Source organism: Monodon monoceros, unplaced genomic scaffold (assembly GCF_005190385.1).
Source record: "Monodon monoceros isolate NGI ecotype Baffin Bay Population unplaced genomic scaffold, NGI_Narwhal_1 Super_Scaffold_9, whole genome shotgun sequence".
Lineage (NCBI taxonomy): Eukaryota > Metazoa > Chordata > Mammalia > Artiodactyla > Monodontidae > Monodon > Monodon monoceros.
The window spans coordinates 48319958-48325836 of record NW_021703786.1 but is presented as its reverse complement, the minus strand read 5'-3'; positions in this window follow the sequence as shown (position 1 = coordinate 48325836).

The window sequence follows — 5879 nt, the reverse complement described above, 5'->3', positions numbered from 1 at the left end:
GAAACCCAAGAAATGCGGGGGATGTTTGTTGCAGCAGCATCTGTAGCAGCGAAGGGCTGTGAAAACTAAATGCCCATCAAGAGGGGATGAGGAAATACAAGATGAGGTCTTATCACACTAGGAAACATTATCATCGAAAGGAACCCGCCAAATCCATAAATATCAGTATGAATAGATCTGAAAACAATATTAAAGGGGGGAAAGTAAGAAGCAGAACGGGCTAGCCATGGTGCCATTATGTAATGTTTTAAATACTTTTTTTTTTTTTTTTTTTTTTTGCGGTACGCGGGCCTCTCACTGTTGTGGCCTCTCCCGTTGCGGAGCACAGGCTCCGGATGCGCAGGCTCAGCGGCCATGGCTCACAGGCCCAGCCGCGCCGCGGCATGTGGGATCTTCCCGGACCGGGGCACGAACCCGTGTCCCCTGCATCGGCAGGCGGACTCTCAACCACTGCGCCACCAGGGAAGCCCCATTATGTAATGTTTTAAATGCATCCATGCAGGTGTATAATGTTTAGGCTACACAGACAGGAGAAAGAGCTTCTGAAGTTAGATGGGAAAAGCACACAGCATTTGGAAGAGAGGAATAGACTGGGGGTGAGGACAAAAAGAGACCAAAAAAAAAAAAAAAAGACTCTGCTGAGACTGCTAGGAGATGCCATGAGCTGGTAATACCAAATCCTATTATATCCTATTAGGTGCATCTCGGGTTCAAACACAATAGATAAAGATGGGGTCTAGATGATTCCCTCAGGACCTTCCAGCACCGCCATCCTGGTACGCAGCCAGCATGGCCAGAGCTGGGACCTTGTAGGGGTCCAGAGCAAGGACCATGCCAAGTTGTGGAGCCTGAGCAAAGCCGTATCTGAAGAAAGGTGTACAAGAGCCCTAATAGGTGTAGGTATTCTACTAGGTGCCAATAAAGTCTGATACATAATTTACATAATCTGGTTGTGATTTCCTGCCTCGTCAATACAGTTACATTAGTAATCAGGACGCACGGGCTGATCTATTGTTTCCTTAGTGCCTTATCATCTATACCTGTGTTTGCTTCTCTGTGTTCTGGAATCTGTCATAAACAATGTCGTGTGGGGGGCCAGGGCAGGGGAGCAACGAGTCTGAGGTCGGAGCTTTGGTACATGCTTGTTTGGGGCTGCTGGCACTGATGCATGTTTGCAGGAGTGTAGACTCCAAGGACCACTCTTGCAGTGCGTTTCAGATTTTCAGCCAGTTCCTCGTTTGTATTTGGTCTAAATATAACTTGAAGACAACTGGTCTTGCTTGAGGCCAATCTCAACAGTCTTGACATCAAACAAACACAAAACACAGCTCCAACTGCAAGCGCTGAAGGAGGAGATAAATTGCTAACCCATTGGGCAGCCTCTTAAATCAGCTCGTTCCTTAGAGCCGCGGCCACATCTCTCTGCCTCCACCCAACCCCCTCTTTTCTTAAAAAATCTCCCTTCGGCCTCTCCAGACCCTCTCTCCAAAATCCCATCTACCAGCGCACCCCACTCGGAAGAACAGCGAAGCCGCGTAAACAGCAATCGATGAAATAAAATCTAAACTTGAGCCTCGGGTCATCTCAGCACTCAAGTAAAACCGGGGGAGGTCTTGTTCAACAGGTTCTGCAAGATGTCTCCAAGCATCCTTCAAAAATACTGAGGGTGCAGGAATGTGAATGTCATCTAGATTTTGCGGCCCACCCTTATGGGCATAGAGGGGGGACCATGGTCTATGTAAAGGTAGAGCATTCACCTTGGTCTACTAGGTTGGTGGGTGGGTGGGTGGGGGTCTTTCCTGGCCAGGGGTTCTTACACAGGGGTCTAGGGCTCACCTAAGAGGTCATTTGTGTTGATCTTAAGGGAATCTTCCTGCCTCTGCGTGAGATCACAAATGAGAACCTTGGTGACCCAGTGCCTCCTTCACAGGATCTGCTGTGAACGTGAGGCTGGGGTTATTAGTGTAACTGCTGGGAACGGGCCCTCGCCAGCAGGGAAGGGGACAGGCAGGGTCCTAACCCTTCTTAAGGTTGAAGGTGGAAGCACGGACAAGATAAGCCACAGCTCCCAGCAAGGAGAAGAAGAAGAGCTCTAGATGCGAAGGCACATTCTACCCAGTGTCCCGGATGGTGGGCAGAAGTGGGGGGCAGCCTGGTGCGAGAAGGCGATGGCGAGAACAAACCAGCCACTCCCGGTTGTTCTGGAAGGCTCCAAAGAAAAGCTTCTATTCCTAGGGCTGCTTTCGTGATTGGGGGCGAGCCTCATGGCAGTGGACAACCCCTAAGTTTCTTTAAAGTGTGGGAACCAGCGAGGAGGGGCCCGGACGGCTAGAGCCAGGACAGGAGACACTGCAGGGAGGGAAGGCGTTTCCAGCAGCTCGGGTGAGAGAGACCCACGTGACACTGGCAGAGGCCGAGGGACTCACTGGCGCCTTTGCTGCCGGGCTCGAGCTGGCCCTGGTCCTGCCCCAGGCCTCCTTCTGTTGGAGTCCATCAGCAGTGGACAGGGGTTAAGTCACTTAATCAGACCACTGTCCTGCTCCTGACTTCCGTGCAAGTCACCATCAGAGAGTTGGACAGCGGCCATACCAGGCCCAGCAGGCACTGCAATACCGAACTCCACCGGTTGCGACGTGTCCAAAAAGGAAATGAGTGTAACCTGGCGTGGCTGCCTTTCCACGGGGCCACGATGGCTCTTGATGACCGGTCACTTACCTCTCCAAGTGCCGGGACACCACCTGCCCGGGATGGATACCCAGGCCTTGGGTCTGTCATGTGGAGGGGTCACCCCAGCCATGTTCCTCTCCACACCCGCCTGGACCTCTTCGCTCCATCCACATCTGTGTTCACATTCTCCTGGGGACCAGGTAGCACTGGCCTCTACACTTTTTTCCCAGTTCTCTAGGCTGGAGTGCTTGGCTGGGCCCGGGGGGCAACTGGCTACTCCAGAGGCGGAAGCTCAACAGGCTGTGGGCAGAGGAAAGGGTCTGGGCAGCGGGTTCCAGAGGAAAGATCCTGTCTGGAACCCTGACCCCGTCTCTCAGTCACAGAGCTGGGAGGCCCAGGAAGCACCGGCTGACTCTGGCTTCTCTCTCCTGCAGGCAGCTGAGGTCAGCGTCTCTAAATTGCTAGTTATTCCTTTCTTCAATTAAGGACAATTCTTCTGACGCAGGAAGTTAACTCCCACCAGTTAGTCTAATGGCCTTGAGTCCTGATGTGTTTGCTCTATCTGAAGGCAGGGCCACAAATTCCTTGGTAGCGGGTCACAGCCCATGCATTCAGGAGCTGCCCTGGGGGGCCAGGGCCCCACATTCCCTGTTGGACTCCAGATCCACGCAGCAGCACTGATCTTCAGACAGGGGCTGGGGCTGTGGTGGAGGTCCAAAGTGGAGAAGCCACGGATGGATCCCGGAAGTGGGTTGTCATGTGGCAAGCCTCCTCCATCTCTGGCCCATTGTCTTCCCATCTGAGAAATGGGGGTGTGGAGGAGGGTCTGGCTAGATGATTTCTGTAACTCCCATCAACTCGGTGTCTCCCCTAACCTGCCCCACCCACCCCCTCCCAAGGGATTGTGGTGACTGGACGGAGAGGTGGGAGGGGTCTCAGTGCCCACCTCAGGGAGCATCTTCCCTGAGCAGGATGTGTTTGCCTATGAAATACACACACACACACACACACACACGCACACGCACGCACGCACGCGCGCAGTGCTGCCTGGAAGTAGGGCCCCTGCCAGACTGTTGTCACTGCTGCCGCTGTGAGCCAAGGGCCCCAGGAGGTGCTCAGGCCCGGGTGTGTCCCCTCTGAGGCTGCTTTATGGTTCCTCTGTGACAACTCACACCCACAGACCAGGTGGCCGAGCCTGGACATTATCCAGGCAGTCAGGCCTCTGACTGCCCTGCCTGCAGGGAAGGGTGAGAACCAGGCCCGAGGGATAGAACATAGGCTCTAAATTTATCCTGCATAACCACAAGCACGGAACTTTCTCAGCCTCCCTTTCCTATGTGTAAACTGGGGATAATACAAGACATCCGAGGGTATTACGTACCAACTGCCTGAGGGTTAAAAGACATGATATATGTGAAGCCCCGAGCATACTGCCTGTCCACTCATTGCTGTCCCTGCCTCCACCATGCCCGAGTAATGGCGAAAGGCTGCAGGGATTCACTCACACACTCCCAGCTGGTGATGGATAGCACACACCGGCCAAGAGCTCTGGCTTCAACCTCGAAGCTTCTGAAATTTTGTCTATTGGTCAGCCCTGCTGTCTGGTTCTGGGACCCAGAACTCTGGGGACTGAGGGGTTCCCTGGGATGTGGGACTTTCAGTGCTAAAACCAGGAATCTCTGGCAAACCCGGATGGTTGGTCCCTCTTGGTGAAGCCACACTAGGGAGTTTAGACAGAGGGCCCTTGGTTCTGTTGAGTGAGGCCACAGAAGGACCCACAGGTGGGTCATCTGAGGTGCAGATTTCAGTTCAAATGAGAGGAAACCTTCTCACGGTCAGCAGCATCCAAAGATGGAAGAACTCTTGCTTGAGGTACTGAGCTCCCTGTCCTTGGATGTAATACACCAGGAGCTGAAGGGCCACTTGATGGGGATCCGGTGGATGGAGACAAAGCCCCGGGGGGTGGGGTGCTGGGCTAAATGCCCACTGAGGACCCTTTCAGCACCATATGTGCTCCGTTTCCATAGAGGGGCTAATGGGACCCTGGAGTCGGGACAGTGGCTACCCTAAGGGTGGAATTATCCTTTTCCCTGGAAGGCGGGTGCGGGACAGGGTGTGAGGTGCCTGGCTACAGACGGTAACTGGGCTTTAGCTTCCCAGTTCCTCAGAAGGAAGCAGAGGGCATCTTCTCAAGGGATGGTTTGGTGGGAATTGAAAGGTCATCTGAGAACAGATTCCCCCTAGCCCTTTCCAGCAGCTGAGCCAGGCAGCCGGCTTTGAGGATGTTGGGAGCTGCCAAAGGCTGGGCAGACATCTGCTGGGCCCACCGACCGGGCCCAGCCTTGAGCTAGGGAGAGGACTGCTCTCCCCTGGGGCCTCCCATCTGGCTACCACCCAGGCGCCACCGAAACGGCTGGCCTTCTCCCGCCCCCTGCTGGGGCTGGGCTGTGGATCCCCAGCTGCCACCAGGCAGAAGCCACAACCCCAGCCTCCCCAGCCTCCGCTGGGACTGTTCACCAGGATGTCTGCGTCCCAGGTGTGGGAAGCAAAGGGGGCTACAGCTCACAGCTAGGCTCCTGGCCTCCCCAGACTGCTCCAGCCTGGAATCCCAGGTGGGCTTTACGTGTATTTTACAAGTTCCTTTAGAACTAAGGGCACAGAAATCCCTTCCCCTCTGAGGCTAGTTCAGGTCCAGGTTGTGGATCCTAGAAATGATAGCCTGGAGTTGGGGCTGATGGAGGGGTCCATCTCTTGCCTCGGATCCCTGGAGACACCTCCCTCTTGGCTTCGCGGGAGCCTCCCGGTGCCCGTTCTTCCTTTCTCTCTCTCCTCTCTGCTCTGTCACTCTCCAGGTGCCAGGGTCTCGAATCTCCTCCGAATTTCTCTCCCCCTCTCCCCGTCGGTGTTTCGGCCCCAGGGGTGTCTCTAGCGCCCAGTCTCAGTGGCTCTCGCCCCCGACTCGCGGTCCGCGTGCGCATCTCCGCCTGGACCGCAGCGCCTCAGCGTCTCTGCGCCCGTCCGGGGCTCGGAGCGGAGTGTTTTGGAGCGGCGGCCGCGGCCCCGGGCAGGGGTGCGGGCCCGCGGGGGCGGCGTTGGGCGCCTTCCTCCGTCAGTCCCTCCCCGGCGGCGCGGGGGGGCCGGCGCGGCCGCCGCTCGGCGCCTTTAAGGGAGCGGGAGGGAGCGGCGAGGCGGCGGCGGCTGCGGTGGCGGCG